This window comes from Corvus kubaryi, unplaced genomic scaffold (genome assembly GCF_017639235.1).
Source record: "Corvus kubaryi isolate FWS band 111438036 unplaced genomic scaffold, C.kubaryi_AGA036_p1.0 37149, whole genome shotgun sequence".
Lineage (NCBI taxonomy): Eukaryota > Metazoa > Chordata > Aves > Passeriformes > Corvidae > Corvus > Corvus kubaryi.
In genome coordinates, this window is record NW_024581039.1 from 203,449 (window position 1) to 220,053 (window position 16,605).

A 16,605-nucleotide genomic window follows, 5' to 3' on the forward strand; every position below is an offset into this window, starting at 1 on the left:
GCCATGTCCCCCTGTCCCCTCCCCGCGGTTCTGTCCCTGCTCCCCGCCCGCAGCCGGGCTCGGGCTGTGCCACGTCCCCCCTCCCGCTCCCCGCGGCTCTGTCCCCGGCTCCCGCGCCGCCGGAGCTGTTGTCACCTTTCCCGGAGCCGGTGTCGTGTCTCACATCTCCTGTTCGCACCCGCAGCATCCATCATCCGCAGCCTGGCTCCGTAACTTCTCCTGGCATCTGTCAGGTCACCCTTTCTTTCGGCGCTTTATTTTTTCAGCAGAACATCCCCCATGCTGCGAGGGAGCCGCTGATTTATCAACCCCCCGCAAGCCCTGCGTGCCTGGCTTTCCAAGCAGGTCGGGAGCGGTGCGGGAGCGAGCGGGGGCCGCGCTCCCAGCCCTTGGGTGAGCTGACACGCGCTCCTTCTTGGCTTATCTGTCACATCTGCTCTCGGTCACACATCTGGCAAAGGACAGCCATTACAGCTATTGCCCTGCGCTCCAGGATGTTCCTGCCTGGCGTCCAGCTGGGGGAAAAGGGTGAGGTCATGCAGGAACAGCTCCTTTCGGGGTGCTCCTGTGCTTAATCAGAATTGCCATTCATTAACTCTCTGGCCACTTGGAGCAGCGACAGGAGCATGGGAATGTTGTGAGGTCCACAGCTGGATGGCAGCTGGACCCCGCATCACCTGCAGGCTGAGGCGGCTCCTCACAGCAATGCCCGGGAGCAGAGCCCCAGCCCGGCTGCCTGGAGCCGTGCTCATGGGTTGGGAGCACCCCTGGAGCGGGAGCCCTGGATCAGGAGCCAGTCTCCCCCCAGCTGGCAGCCCCAGTTCCCCCATTCCAGGCTCTGGGGGTAACACCAAGCACCGTCGGGCGTTATTGCCTGCTATGCACCTGCTATTCCCACTGGAATTCCTTGGGTCAGATGAGGGAATGACGATGATGATTATTGAGCCAAGAGGATGCTGCCAAAAGGAAAGGATGGTGGCAGGATTGGGCCCTGATTCTTCTGAGCCTGAAATAAAATACATTTTATGCTGTGTCCTTATTTAATACCCACAGCAATGCTATCTATGAGCTGGACGAGTCCGTTTTCCCTTCCACACTCCTTCCCGCATGTGTGGAGGAGACAGTCAGGATAAACTGGAGAGCCATGTGAGGAACAGCAGAGCAGCCCCAAAGCCCAGCAGGATTTAACAGGGATGAAGTTGCCACATTTAATGGGTTCTGCAGTGGCTGTCCTGAACCCCGACAGTGTGACGCCCCTGGTTACGGATCAGAGAGGCAGCCCTGACCCTCTTCCCCCCTAAACACGTTTTACACACAGCTTCCAACCCCAGACATTCCTTCTAGGAATTGCTACTCGGTGCGATGCCACGAGAAATCAAGAGTAGTGGTGGTTAATAATAAACCAGGCAGCATGGAAAGAACAGATTGCGGTGGGAATTACTGTCTTTCCCGAGATTTGAGGGGTTGGGGGGGCTTTTTTGGGTTCGTCACTGTTGTTTTTAGCTGAGAGATCCCAGCTGGGCCTGAGACTCCGTGTGTGTGAGGAGCTATTTTCCTCCTTGCCTGTGCATCCATTGGGAGGCTTTAGCAGATAACAGCACTTCCCCTGCCACAGAGTCACACACACAAAGTCCTGGGAAAAAAGCTTCGTCCACGTCCTGCTTCCGTGGTAAGGAGAGTTTTCCCGTTAGAAGAGTGGCACTGGGACAGGCCTCGGTGACAGGAACTTGAGCAACCCCGAGAATGGAGAAGCAAGCTGAGGGGATGCAGGACCTACCTGTGGTTCAATAAAAGAAGTCACCATGTGGATCGTCCCACAGGCAAAGACAACACAATTCCAGCGATTCCTTGTGGGAGTAGCGGGGCTCCTCTCACTGCGATGCGATGTGAGAACATCCAGGTACCTGCAGCCAGCTCTAGGTTCCAAACCAGTAGGAAACTCCTTGCTGCTGTCCGCAGGGACGGAAATACAGAGGGCAAGTGCTGGGGAGGAGCGTGTGTGTTTATCCAGCACTTCAGCTAACAAGGAGTGATGCTCTCCAGAGCAGGAGATAAACTGGGAGATGAAATATGGGGCAATAACTGCGCCACGGAGGCGACGGCGCTGTGTTTAATGTGTGCCTCGTTGGGAGCAGATAGGCCATAACATGACAATAATGAAATATAAATGACCTACATAAAAAAAAAGATAAAACCAGGTCATTACCGGAGCGTCAGTTCTTTACAAAATAATTGGTAATGACCTTTGATAAAGAAATCACTCGTGGGATATTGCTGACAGCACCACTTCCAACAGAGGCAACGGAGCAGCCGCCTCTAAATCAGGGCCCGGGCTGCCGGGATGTGCTCGGGGTGTGCTCGGGATGGGCTGTGATTCCCTGATTCCGGGAGCTGGCGCTTCCTCCTCCTCTGCTCTCCTGGAAGCAGGAGCTCCAGGGGACCCCTGGCTGCCTCCCGGCACTGGATGGAAATGACTTTTGATTGCTCCCAGTCTGGCCGAGGGTGCGACAAAAGGCTGCAAACGTCACAGCCGGGATCCCCAGGGGGGTGAAAAACTCCCAAGAATCGGGGAGTGGGGAGGAGAGGATGGCTGGAGCACCCCAAAGGAGTGGCCCGACGTCAGGAGCAGCAAGGACCTGCTGGAGGCAGCCCCCGGGTGGATCCCCCACAGCAGCGCTGAGCTGTTCCTCGGACTTCACTGCTTGTGCCGATCATCCCAGCTGGAAAACAAGCGAGTAACTGGCGGGTGTAAGGGGATCCATCATCTCCCCATCCCAGAGGGAAGAGCGGATCCAAAGCACAGGGATCCCACGTGCAGGGAGCAGGGCCCGCACATCCCTGCAGGGCCAATCCTGTGCACCCCCAGGATCCCCCAGCCCCAGGTCTCCGGCTCGGAGCAGTGGGAATCACGACCCTGATTTTCTATTGGAAAAATTCTGCTCACATTGGGTATTTTGGATTTCCCAGATGAGGAAATGAGCCCAAAGCGGCAGCGTGGACAAGTTCATGCTGAGGGTCCCTGAACTCACTCAGGAGGCCGGGCTGGGCGGTGAGGCCCCGCTTCCCAGCGGAATTCCAAGCAGAGCACTCACGAGATGGAAATGTGCCACAGGGCTGAGGAACAGCTGCCGAGCGACATGGCGCGACAAGATCAGCAGATTTCCTGGAACAGGGTGGAGGAGCAAAAAAACCCATCAGAGTGGCCTGGACCCTGCCGGAGCCACATTCCCGAGTGCGGAATCTGTCGGCTCGATGCGACAAACCTTGCAGCACATCCACTCCCCTTCCCTTCCCCCAGCCCCGAGGAGGGAAACAAGAGCTTCACACTTTCCCTAATACCAGCTGGTTCATTTATATTGCAGAAGTTTCCCGAGACAGTTCCTGACAGCGATATCCCAAACACGGGATGAACCCGCCGCGCATCTGCATAAAATGAGGAGAGCGGCCCCAGATTCCTGCAGAGAGCCTGGAAAACCCAGCTGCCCCCCCAGCCAGGGGCCACGAGAGCCCTGGGGAAGCAGAAGGGATTCCTGCTCTGCGGCTCAGAGTTACTCAGGTTGGAAAAGCCTCCCAAGACCCCCAAGTCCAACCGTTCCCAGCACTGCCAAGGCCACTGCTGACCCACGTCCCCAGGTGCCACATCCACACAGCTTTAAATGCCTCCAGGGATGGGCACTCCCGCCCTGCCTGTTCCAAGGCTTCCTCACTCTTTCAGTAGGGAATTTTTTCCTAACAGCCAGCCTGAACCTTCCCTGGGAAGGAGTTTCATGGGATTTTGCTCAAACTGGTTCTGAAATTGCCGGCATGTTTTGAATGCTTCCCAATGGCCCTGCCCCTGACAGGGAGGTTGGAATGGAATGAGCTCTAAGGTCCCTTCCAACCCAAACCATTCCATGATTCTACAATTGCATGGAATTTTCTGCCCACACAGATGGGCTTTGCCATCTCTGGGGCTGGCCAGGACCTGCAGCCCCCGGCAACAACGCAGTGGCCACTCCTTGTTGGACTCTTGGTCCCTCTGTCCTTCCTTTGCCACTTGCGTTCCCACCCGGTGGGAATGCGCACACCTGCAGATGGCCCCAGAGGGGCTGCTAAAACGGGAAAAGCCTTCCCTTTCCTTCTGGTGAGGGAAGGAGTAACCTGCCTTTGGCCCCGCGGAGGATCCCTGTGGATTTGGTGTCACAGCCCGCGCCTTCTAGACCCAGGGATGACAAAGCCCCGGGAAAATCGGGATTGCAGATGTGCGCTCGGAGCTGCTCGCAGCCCCCACTTCCACAGGTGGACGAGAGGGAGCGCTCAGCCGCTCCAGAGCGTCGTCCTGTAAGGACCCAGTCCTCAATTCCCAGCTTTCCGCGCAGAGCCGCCGCGGAACGCGGGGCTTGCCGCTCGCTCGGCGAGCTGGGGCGGCTTTGGAGCTGGAGCGGGGCTCGGGGCACCTCCGGCGGGGCTGGCTCCGGGAGCCGCGGCCGTGACACCGGCCCGGGACCCGGCAGGGAGCGGCTGCAGTGTCCCCGGCTCTCTCCATCGCCGCTTTCCCTGCCCCTCGGAAGCCCGGCCGGTTCCGCGAGGTGCTAAAGGCTGTCAGCGCCTGCCCGTGCCACACAGCGCGGCCGGGCACCTTCCGGGGGTGGCACCGGTCCGGAGCGTGTCCCAGCCCGACTCCCGAGGCTGGGAAAGGGTTTGGAATGGGCGGCGGGAGCAGCCTGCCCAGGGGCTGTGCCATCCCGGGTGCTGTGCCACCCCAGGGCTGTGCCCGGGCCATCCCGAGCTCCGGAGCCTGGGCAGCGTCAGACCCAGGCAAAGGAGAAGAGCTGCACCCGGCTATAGCAGAAAACAAATGGAATACACCTTCTAAAATACTTCGGGTTTTTAGCAATTTTCAGAATTCGGTGGGGTTTTTTAGGGATTTAGGACCACTCCAGGCTAACACTTCTGGAAACACCCCTCTGAAAACAATCCAGCTCCAGAGGGATTAAATGCCCAAATATTGCTGCTCACTTTTAATGCCGCTGTAATTATTTTACTCTAGTTCCTACCCAAGCTCCGTCTGGAAATCAGGAAGCCCAGGATCTTGTGATCCTCCACTTTGAGTGCCTAAAACAGGGAAGGGGAGGAAGGACTGTTCCTATTTCCTTGTTAAAGTGAGGGGGGAAAAATGGAAAAACAGGTGCTTTAAAATTTTCCAAGGCTCAACCTAAATGACAAAACGCAGGAGCATTTCATTGTTTGAGTTTGGAATAAAAGGCAGATAATTAGGAAATTGGGAGTCTATTAATTTCCCAAATTTACTCAGGCACGAAGCACTGAGCTCTGGTGATATTTGCTTACCTCGTCATTATGCAAAAATATATTAGCTAATTATTTTGACTAATGCAATTAAGATATGCATATTTAGCATAAACTCCACAATAGAAACGTTCCAGTCAGCAGTTGCCGGTTGCACTCGTGGGCAGCAGAGAGGGAAAAGGCTCCGTGCGGGCTCCGATGGCAAACAGGAATATTGCTCCTGCTCTGCCATTCCTGCAGGAATTCATCGGCTCCCCGGTGCAGGAGGGGCCACAGAGGCTGTGCCGGGATTGCCGAAATCCCTTCGGGGCAGGGCCTCTCCCCTGGACATGTTTAGGACCCTCAGGACCTCCTTGCATGGAATCGTGGAATGCTTTAGGCTGGATCTCAAGGATCTCTGGCACCCTCCCAGCCAGGAATTCCTTCCCCATATCCCATCCATCCCTGCCCTCTGGCACTGGGAAGCCATTCCCTGGGTCCTGTCCCTCCATCCTTGTCCCCAGTCCCTCTGCAGCTCTCCTGGAGCCCCTTTAGGCCCTGCCAGGGGCTCTGAGCTCCCCCTGGAGCCTTCCCTTCTCCAGGCTGAGCATTCCCAGCTCTCCCAGCCTGGCTCAGATGGGCTCCGGCCCTCAGAGCGTCTCCCTGGCTTTCCTGGCTCTTTATTTTGTCTGGGGTGCCTCGGGATCAGCACTGCCTGCACCGCTGTCCCATACTCGTCCTTCCTCTGGTGGGTGACAGCTCCAGCTCCTCAGCCCTCCCTTGGGCTCTCTGGGCTCCTGCCCTGCCTGGAGCATCCTTGCCCAGGCGCCCCCGGAGCAGCCCCTGCTCACCCCTGTGCCCTTTTTTCCTGGAGCTCAGTGGGAAGAGGCTTTTGACCAGCTCAGCTCTCCCGGCCTGGCACGGAATGCCAGCCTTGCACTCACAGAATTCCCAGGGCTGTGCCATATGCCGAGCACCGGGGTGAGAAGCTCCAGACTCGGCACGCGGAGCCGGGGCGGGTGAGGAGACGCAGGAGGGCTGGGAAATTTCCTCTCCTCTGCAGGGATTGCGTGAGGAACAAGAGGCTTCTGGAGCACGGGGGAGGAATTGCGCCTGGTTTTCTTTCCCTCTTCCAGTAGAGACTGATGGAAAATCCAGGGATTTTTCAGTGCCTGGCAGGCTTGTGTGGTCCAGATGTGACCACTGGGATTCGGGAGTGAAGTCTCCCAGGCTTCCACCGAGTGACATCCCAAGGAGCGCCAGGGCTGCGAGGAGAGCCCAGCACGGAAAGCTGGGAATGTTTGGGTGGCTCCCTGAGCCGCAGCTCCAGCTCTGCCGAGCGCTGGCTGTGCTTCCAGCGGAGCCAGTTTGGCTAATTCCTCCGGAGCCATGTGGGCTGTCAAATGGCTTCTGCTGTATTTTGTTGCCCTTTCAAATATTTCTCCGAGAGTGGGATGTACCATCTGCTGGCCAATCTGGCTGTGTCTGCAACAGCGCGGCTCCCAGCGCCGCGCCCATGGGCGCTCAGGACCCAGCCAGCACCCTCCGATACCCTCCAGCAGCCTCCAACACCCTCCAGCAGCCTCCGACACCCTCCAGCACCCAGCAGAACCAGCCACGGCATCCATCCAGCACCCACAGGGTGTCCATCTGGCACCCGTCCACAGCACCCAGCAGTGGCTGGAACAGCTGACCTCTAAAGGTCCCTCCCCACCCAAACTATTCCGTGGAGGGGCTGCCCCTTTCCTGGCGGCGTTGAAGGCCGGGCTGGATGCGGCCCTGAGCAGCCTGGATGAGCTGGCAGCGTCCCTGCCCAAGGCAGGGGTTTTGGAGCTGGGTGATCTTTGGGTCCCTTCCAGCCCACAGCATTCCATGATTCCACACCTGCGGGACGAGGAGTCCTTCCACGCCACCCCCTGGGGGCTGCACTGCGCTCCCAGCGTTCCCTCCATCCTGATGGAGTGAGGGTTTCCCTGAGCTGAGGGCTCTTCTGGAGCCACACCACCAAGTTTTAAAGCTCTTTCCCTGCCTTTTCATTGACTCCTTTTCCCATCTTGCACATTCACAGTTCCTGCTGACTCCACACTGCTCCCTCTTCCCAGCACGCTGCCAGACAGGTTAGAGAAGGCGGATTAGACATTGCTGACGGTGCGGAGAAACCCTCATTTCTATCCTGCCGTGGCGAGAACAGGATGGCCTTAGGGAAATCACTCCAGTAATTCCCTGGGGATTGCTCTGGGCTTTGTTAGCCAAGCAAAAGGCTCAAGGATCAGGAGGGGAAAGCAATAATATCAACACTCGTCTCCCAGCGTGCCCGAGCGAGGCACTGGGAAAATAATCTCCTTAAGCGTGGCCGATCCTCTCCCGCTGTGCGTGCACACCCCTGAGTAGCGCCTACACCTGGGAGTAAGGTGTGGGTAACACCCCCCACACACCAGGCACCCACAGAGCACCTCAAGGTTTGGTCCCGGCAGTGTCACCTCAGCCTTGCTCCCTTTTCCACCCCAAAGTCTGTTCTTTATCAAAAGCATCGACTCCAACTCAACAGGTTTAACTCTGTTTCATCTCCTGGGTAGGGGCTGAAAATTCCTGGTGATTCCAGGCTTCTTTTTTCCTCTAAGAGTTTTCAGAACCAGGTTAATGTGCAGTTTTGTGGCCTGGGAATACGTAGTGCTGGGGAAAGCTTCTCAGGCAGAGTTGAAGGGATTAGGGAATGCACTTGCAGGTGGGATTTCCTCCCCAGCAGCTCCAAAACTCAAGGCACAAAGAGCAGATCTAAGAATGGGAATTGTCTGGTGGCTGCGGGGTCTGCCCCTCCTTGGCTAGATTTTCATCTTATCCGCATTTAGGGAAGTTTTGGGCCGCAGTGATATAGCATTTTTAAAAGCAGGGGGTTTGTAAGATCAAGGTGTGCCCCAGGAAACCCCCTGGATTTGCTCCTGGGTGCCCAAGATCCCAGCACATGCCAGCTGCTGCTCAGGGTTACCCCTCCAAAGGCAGTGATTTTATCTCTCCCTCCCAGCGCTTTACCTTTATTCCTGATTATTTTAGAGACGCTTAACAAGTGTGATGGGAACAGCTTTGGGGGCAGATTATTGCAGCAATGGCTGCAATGCAAATCCCATTAGGTGCCGCGGAGCCGTGCCACACATCTGACAGGGATATCTGCGGCCCATCTCACCCCGCTCAGCTCCTGAGGGGATCTCTGCTCCCTGGGAAGCTGCAGTGAAACTTAATCAGGAATTACACCCTCTAAATACCCGCTGAGGAGAGAGTGGACTTTTCAAACCCAAAGCCGTTAATCTTCTGTGGTAATGAGGGGAAAAGCAATGGAGATGGTGGTGGAACTCGCCGAGGGGGAACTGGGAGCTCCGGTGATTGGGGGCTGCAGGAAAACTCCGGCTCTTCCTCTGTTTATCGCATTCTCCACTTCATTACCATTCCCAACTATTTTTAACCCCCCACACCTCGTACACGGCCGGCTGGAAAGAGAAAAGCAGCTCCCAGCAGCCGGCAGAGAAGGCCTTTCCTTCCCTTTTTTCCCTTTAATTAATTCCACAGGGATTGGAGGAGGGAGGAGACCTCGGGACTGTCGGGGCAGGGCAGCAGGTGGATCCTGTGCAATCACAGCGCCGCAGGAACGCTGCCCCCGCATCCCACAGGAGAGCCCAAGGATGCTCGGAGTTAAGGAGAGGCTGGTGGGTCTCTGGCACGGAGAGGGTGTTGGAGCAGAGCCAGGTGTGGCTCCTGGAGCTCACAGCTCCTAGGGAGAAATCCGGAGGGAAAAGGTGCTCCGTAACTCAAACTTTCTGCTCCCTGGGGGTTTGTGATGCCAGAGAAAGGGGCTTTGTGGGCCCTGGACTCGGAGAGTGCAATTCCCAAATCACAGGAGCAGCGCCTCCAGTGCCTCCTGCCTGATGAGATCCTGCTTTCAGTGGGCTAATGATTAAGAAATAACCTAACGATTAAGAAATAATCGAATGATTAAAAAATAACCATATTATTAAGATCACCATTGCACTGATGCAGCACGAGCTGCAGAGAATTCCACCCCAAACCGTCTTCCAGGGATGGGGAATGCACAGCCTTTCTGCTTGATCATGGATGGTGGGGAAAAAGGTTCAGCAAAAAAAAGGAGAAGCAAACTTCAGCTGCGCCTGGCTGGGAACACTGGAGAGGACACAGCTTCAAGTAATGATTATTTTTATTTTGGAAGACATTATCCGAGGGCCTGTTTCCAAGGAAAGCAATCTGGGTTGTGTCTGGGCTGAGCACACGATGTCATCCTGCTGCAAAAACAGCAAACACGGTACCAGGATGGCCAAACAGGAATGTCATGTGGGAGACACATGGAGAGAGCCTCGCTGCGGGAAGGGCTCAGCTGGAGAACAGCTCTGGCCTGGGCACAGCCCCGGGAGAAGCTGTGTGTGCAGCGCCTGGAGCCGGGCCAGGGAGAGCAGCGAGGAGCATCCGACACGGAAAACATGCCCTGAGAGGGGACATGGAAAGAGCTGGGCTTGTTTAGTCTGGGAAAAGGTGGGAGAGGGAAACGTGCTCTTCCATGTGGTGGAGGCTGCGGCAGAGGGGGAGTGCTGGATCCTCCCAATGGCCACAGACATGGGACAAGGTCCTGGACAGCTGACCACACCTAAAATTAGGGGTGTTGCATAGGAATCAATGGATTTATTATCCAACAAAAGAGGGAACACCATTTCCTAATATTTTCCCCCTATTTTTATCCCCATGACTGAGCGGGAGAGGCACGCTGGCATGGAGCTGGAGCATGGAGCTGGGGCATGGAGCAGGATAATCTCTCCCTGCTGCCCCTGCTCTGCAGAAAACCTGCGGGAGTGAGCAGAAATCCGGCGGGTCGCAGCTCTCCCGCGGCAGGTTGGATCCCAGGACAGCTGCCCGCGGGGAGGGAGGAACCTGTGACCTCGCTGCGCTGAGGCAGCAGCGGAGCTGCCGCAGCAAAGCCGCCTTAAGCGCTTCCAGCGCAGCTGGGAGGAGGGCACGGAGCAGGCGAGATACCTGCGGCGCGGGGGCTCGCCGGAACAGCGGCAGGAGCAGGAATCGAAGCACTTCTGGGAACTCACGGGGCAGGGAGGGCTGTCCGTGGCTGCTGGAGAGCTGGAGTCACTCCAGCACGGGCCGAGCCAACTGAGGGCGGGGGTCCCCACAACGCCCTGAGCGCTCCGGGAAGACTTGGAAAGAAAGGAAGAAGCCAAAGGAGTTCAGGGTTTGGGAGACCCGTTTTCATTAGGGTTTCCATCGCAATTTTGCCTAATTAGTCTCCAATAATTAATGCTGCGAGTGCAACGGAGATGGAATCAGACAAAATGCTGGTGAGGAAGCCCCATGGAAGCCATCCATCTTTGGGTAGTAATGATTATGTTCTTTTTTATTATTAAAGATCCCATTAGAAAGAATTTATGATTTTTCCCCTTTGTGAGAGAAATAATCAACATTCCGTTGGCTGCTCCCGGTTTTGGTGCGGAGCAGCCGCGGATCCGTAATTAGCCACAGTTAAAAAGAGATTTTGCCTGAATGGCTTTTGGGGAACATTACATCCAAATTACAGCCCCGCCGATTTATTTCCAGGGAAAATACGCTCCTAATAAATAACTCAAATCCAGTTGGTTTGAAAAAACATTTAGATCCAGAAGAAAACAGGCAGGGAAGGAGAATGAGGGCGCTGAGGGGCCGGAAACCCACCGGGGAGAGGGGTGTGCCGGCGAGTGGGTCCAGAGTTCTCGCAGCTTCCACACGGAAAGCACAACATTCCTGCCAAACCCGTGAAAGGAACGAGACCTGGGCATGATGAAGAAAGCCAAGGAACAGGTACGTGAGCAAGCTCTGGAATTTCACAGCCATGGAAATGTCCTGGGAGAGGACCTGGCCTGCTCCCACTGCTCCCGGGCTTGGAGAACGGTCCCAGCAAGGAGCTCTCCATGGAGAACAAAAAGAGAAGTGCTTCCAAACAGGAAAAGGGAACACTGGGGTGATAAGGGTGGCCTCTCTCAGAGCAAGGAGATCTGCATTCCCCGGGTGGGGAGAGCACATTCCAGCCAAGCCAGGGCCTCCTGGGCACTGCCAGACCTCCCACTGCTCCATGCCTTCTGTGAGCCGCCACTCCTCGGTGGAACGCAGTGGCCTTTCAGGGCCCTTCCATGATTTTAAGGCCAGCAGAAAGGAGCAGCCCCGGCACAGCTCCGGCGCTTCCGTGGGGAGTCAGCTCTGCAGGCGCCACGTCTCCTCCGCACGGCCGTTCCCAGAGGCAGCGCTGACATTCCAAGATGTCGGGAACGGTCCCGGCTCTGTCCGGATATAAATAGCACGTTTTGCCGGGATCGTGTTCCAGCTCAAGGTGCAGCTTCATACCTTCCATGGGTGCCATCTCCGCAGCTGCACTTGGAAGTGCCTTTAATGGGAAGCCATTACAAGAGGAAGTCATTTGGAGATCATTCCCATGCTGGGAAATTTTGTTTCCGGAGCCATTTAATGCAAATTTCAGTCTTTGCTTGTTGGGAGTTGATGAATTCCAACGGCGCTTGCCTCGAGTGAAAAGATCCGAGTTTTATGCCGTCGGATTCGCTGCGGATCTTAAAAACAATGCCTGCACAACTTCCATTTAGTGTGGGAATTCAGCTTTTAATTTCCAGCCCACAGTGATGTGCAGCCCGGAGTTTGGCAGGCAGCTTAATTCCGTATCCAGGAAGGATGTAGCAGGGAGCCTTTTCCATCCCGAATCAAATGGAATTGGTGATTTGCATGCACCTTTGGAGTCAAAATCAAACATTTGCCCTGGCTTGGCCCTCGTTTAATTAAAATGATGAGAACGTGCGATAGGCTTTTGGTCTGAGGCAAAAAGGATGCACAGCCCTGAAATTTGGAACAAACATAAAAAAAATTGCGAAAGGCATGGTTGGAAGTGATAAGAAATGCCAAGACTATGTATTACATGGGATCACGGGATGAAAATAGAAAATATCCTTAAAAAAATCCCGGCGTGCTGTGAAACTGTTGTAGGAAGGGCTGGATTGGATTACAGGCTTTATGGATAATGTCCCTGCACCCAGCACTGTCCAGGCTTGTCACCCAGGCTGAGGGGGCTAGGAGAGGGAAGGGAACGGGAATTTTCTCTTGGATACGGGCTGGAAGAACTGGTGGGTTCCGATTTGCATTTGTGAGCACAGATTCATTTCTTTAATTGGGAGTTTATTGCGTTTGGAATGAGTTGAAACGCAAGGAAAACAACTGCTCATTCCTAGGGAGCACCATCCATTTTGGGAGCCGAGGCTTCCCTCTCTGCTGTTCCCATCCCTTCTGGCTCCAGGGATTTGGGGCTTTTGTCAACATTGGAGTGCCAACCTTGCCCTTCAAACCACGGAATGAAGAACAGGGGCACGTCCCAGCCAGGAGGGGGGTGTGCAAGAACTGCAGGATGAAGGACTTAATCCACGTCTGCTTCCCCCAGCCCACCCAGACTTGTTTTCCACCATCCTCTGCAGCCACCACTTGTGCTCAGGCTGAAGCACAAGCAGGCAAGGGGTGGAAAGTTTGAAGAACACATTTCCTCCACCGAAAAAAAAAAAATTTATTTTAAAAACTGTAATTTCAAACGGCCCTTAAAAGAGCTGATTGAAATAGAGGGGTTTTTTTTTCCCCAAAACCAAATCACCACTTGAACAGCTGAGCTATTTTTAGTCCCAAAGCTTTGCACTTTTAAGTTGCTTGTTTGATACCAGTAAAATAACGAACAAAGGAGGAATTCATCCAACCCCATTTAAGCCTCCAGAATCTGGGGTCTGCTTTAGCCTGGCCGCTTGGGATGCTTTGGAGCCATGGGAAGGACGCTGGCTCCTCCAGGACATCCATCCCACCTGCCCTGGACATGGCCCGGAGGCGTGGCAGTGCTGATCTGGGTTTAAAGGGTCATTTTCATACCCACCATCCCAATTCCCTGTCAGCCACACACAGCGGCTCCACAGGGGAAAATTCCTCCCCACAGGAATTCTCCCCGTGGGAAGAGCCCCACACTGGGTCTCCACCAGCCCATCCTGTTTCCTACAGCACCACAAGAGCTGACTTTATTTTAATTTGTAAATACTTTGATGTCTGGGGACTTGGCTCTTGCACAGTGCTAAACTTCCAGCAGGAGGGAACAGTTTCCAGGACTTTTAACTTGCCTTGATTTCCCACTATTCTTCATCTCAGGGGGGAACCGCTCATTTCCAAGTGGGATTTTCTCCTGCTCTTGGGCTTGCTGCTCTTGCAGGAGTCACGCGAGGCTCCGCTCCTGCAAACCAGCCCGTGCATCTGCTTTGGGAAGGACTGGTGGGAATGGGAGTAGAAGGGGCCAAGCAGCAAAACTCCGGATGCTTTGGGAAGGGGAGAGGAGGAAGGAGGGATGAGCTGGACTGGGAACTGGAACTGGGGGCTTTGTCCCACTGCGGCCATCCCTGCCCTTCCTGCAGCGTCTGAAGGGAGAGGGGAGTGTCAGAAATCTTCCTTTTCCCTGAAACTGCAGCAATATTCCCGGGGCACCCATTTTCCCATCTCCCCCTGTGATATCCCGGGGTGTCACCTTGAAAGCAAGCCACTGCTCAGGACAGCAGCTCTTCTCCTGGTTTCAGTGCCTGGCTGCTCATGGATAAATGCGAGGGATTCTCTAACCCGGTGTGAGGACAGAGCCCGGCACAGCCCTGGCTCTGCTCACAGCAGGAACCGGGGCTGGGAGGAGCTGGTGCTGTCCCCGGGGGCAGCCTCAAGCAGGACAGGAGGGAAACCGGGCCAGGCAGTTCCATGCCTGGCGATCCTGGTTCCCAGACCAGGATAATCATGGATCCCAGGCCAGGATAAAGGCCCTTTTAAGCTTCCGGGATGCAGCACATCCCTAACACGTCGGCCGGGCCTGCTGCCATCCTGCCGGGCTTTTAGGGCTGTCAGGAGTGTCCTGTCCCTTACGGAGAGGTGCCTCAGGTACCGTGGGCTGCCCAGCGAGCTCCGTGCCAGGGTCAGAGGGAGCCGGGGCTGCACATCCATCCATCCATCCATCCATCCTCCCTCCATCCATCCATCCCTCCATCCCTGGCCGGGGAGACGCTGGCTGCAGCCTCCAGGCGCTCCCCGCTCTGCGCCAGGCCGGCCCTAATGCGCTTTGCCGGGGAGCCGCGGCCCCCCCTCGCTGTTCTGGTTTGGTGCCCAGAACATCTGGTCACCCTATAGCCTTTTTTTAATCCAGTCGCGCCGCTCCCTCGGCACATTCCCGGCTGCCAGCAGCTGAGCCGCGGCTGCTGGCACCGGGGAGCCAGCGTGGCGTTCGCACGCCGCGGCCGCAGCCCCCGCCGGCTCCGGGCGCTGCCGGGGGCTCGGCCGGCCCCGCTTCCTCATCCCGCCCGCACGGCAGCGTTCGTTCCCAATTTACGCACGAGGTTCGGCGCTGCTTGAGGGAAGGAGCTGTGGGGACACAGCAGCGAGGCTTCAGGGCTGAGCTCTGTGCCCAGGGCTGAGCCCCGCACCCCCCGGGAATGGCCGGGAACGGTCCCCGGTTCCTTTTCCTGTGGGAGCTCCCAGCGGGGGTGGATCCTCGCCCTGGAGCTCAGCAGTGCCACCTGAGCGTGTCCCACCGCGGCTCTGCCGTGTCCGGAGCTTCGGCTTTTGCCGCCCTGCTGAGGTCAGTCCTGAGGTGGCACTGACCCCACCCGGGACGAGCAGAGCCCCTGGGGGCTCGGGGAAGGAGCCCAGGGGCAGGCTGAGCCTAAAGCCTGAGTGAGGGACTCGGGGAGCCCCTGCCCTGGCTGCCGGTGACACTGGGGGTGACACTGGGACCCCCCAAAGCTGTTCCCTTTCCTTGTGTGAGTCAGGGGGGGAAACTGGGACCGTGAGTGTCCTCCCGGCAGGATGCCGTGCCCAGCCTCGCCACTGAGCCCTGCCTCGCCAGAGGGCTGCAGGAGGTGCTTCCCTGGCATTTCGGGGGGTATTGGCAGGGACAGCCCCCCCGGCTCTGTCTGGGGCTCCTCTGGCACTGCCACCACAGAGCCTCACTGCCTGCAGTCAGCACACGCTACGGTAGCCAGACTTTCCCCGTCTCTTGTGCATTCCCTACAAATCCATTTAAAATGTTGCTATAATGTCAAAAGAGACCCTTAGGACCATCAGATTTCAGAGGCCTGACTTAAAATAATAAAGCCCAAGGTCCTCAGCACATGGAACGAAAAGAGTTGGGGCTGGAAAGGGGATAAATCCCTCTCCAGCACAGCACCAAAACGGCTTCTGCCGGATGCTCTGGGGTGTGGACACCCAGCCAGGGGCTCCCGGAGTCCTCTGTGGGGCCATTCCAAGGGAGCAGGGCCACCAGGACCACCCCAAAGGACCATTCACCGTCCCGAGGGATGTGGGTGTCACTGTGCCATGGCAGTCCCAGGTCACATCCATCCTCCCACTGCAATGGGAGCGGGGCCGCCTCAGCAGCTCACACAGCACGTGTTTGGGCTAGCGAAGCACCCGGTATTAGCAGAAACCCTAACATTTCCCAAACCCTGCAGAATCAGCTGCTGTTTTTCCCCCGGTACCTCAGCCATGACATAAGCGCTCCAAGATGTTCACCAAAGGATTACACATCGCAGTGTGGGCTATCAGTCTGGCAAAGAGCAGCACGAGCTCTGGTATTTGCGAGTGATATTTGAAATCCTAACCCCAGAAGAAAATCGGCAGGCAATAACATCCTGTTTTCCACGGAGAGCGTCCCGCTTCCCCAGCAGTGGGAAAAGGCTGCTCCTCATTCCTTAGGACGGCATGTAATACCCTCTGCTTTATGCTGCGCTCCGAGCTGGGAGCAAATATTTTTCCAACAACATCACCACATGGAAAGCGTTTTGCACATCTCAAACCTTCCCACCACATTGTTTTGGGAATGGAACACAACCTGCCGGAGCGGGGCCGAGCCGTGAGGGACGGCTGAGCTGGCGGCCTTCAACTGGGGACTTTTAGGTGGCATTTGGGGAAGAAATTTTCCCTGTGAGGGTGGTGAGGCCCTGGCCCAGGGTGCCCAGAGCAGCTGTGGCTGCCCCTGGATCCCTGGCAGTGTCCCAGGCCAGGCTGGAAGGGGCTGGGAGCAGCCCGGGGCAGCGGAAGGTGCGGAGGGTCCCTTCCCGCCCGCCCCGGCCCTTCCCCGGCCCGTGAGCCAGACTGCGCTGCCGCAGGGAACGCGCCACAAGGTGGCGCTGTGCCCCCGCTTCCCCCTCACGGAGCGGCGGGAAGCGGCGGAGCGCCGGGAGCGCGGGGCGAGCGCAGAGCCACGGACCGCTCGGGATGGAGGCGCCGTCAGGGATCATCCAG

General features: G+C 56.6%; 3 long non-coding RNA genes across 4 annotated transcripts in view; 1 reads left to right on the forward strand and 2 right to left on the reverse strand.

The window, feature by feature from the left end:
- The window catches only part of LOC121661375, a 6,204-nt gene extending 4,923 nt beyond the window's left edge, over window positions 1-1,281 (reverse strand). Inside the window, exon 1 of the long non-coding RNA XR_006014944.1 lies at window positions 136-1,281. This is a non-coding gene — a long non-coding RNA (uncharacterized LOC121661375). The remainder of the gene's footprint in view (window positions 1-135) is intronic.
- The window catches only part of LOC121661374, a 107,251-nt gene that overhangs the window by 78,401 nt on the left and 12,245 nt on the right, over window positions 1-16,605 (forward strand). The window lies entirely within an intron of this gene.
- LOC121661376 lies at window positions 11,790-15,255 on the reverse strand. Its single transcript, XR_006014945.1, has 2 exons — window positions 14,697-15,255; window positions 11,790-12,147 (listed from the first exon to the last, which is right to left on the reverse strand). It is a non-coding gene; the product is annotated as an uncharacterized LOC121661376 (long non-coding RNA).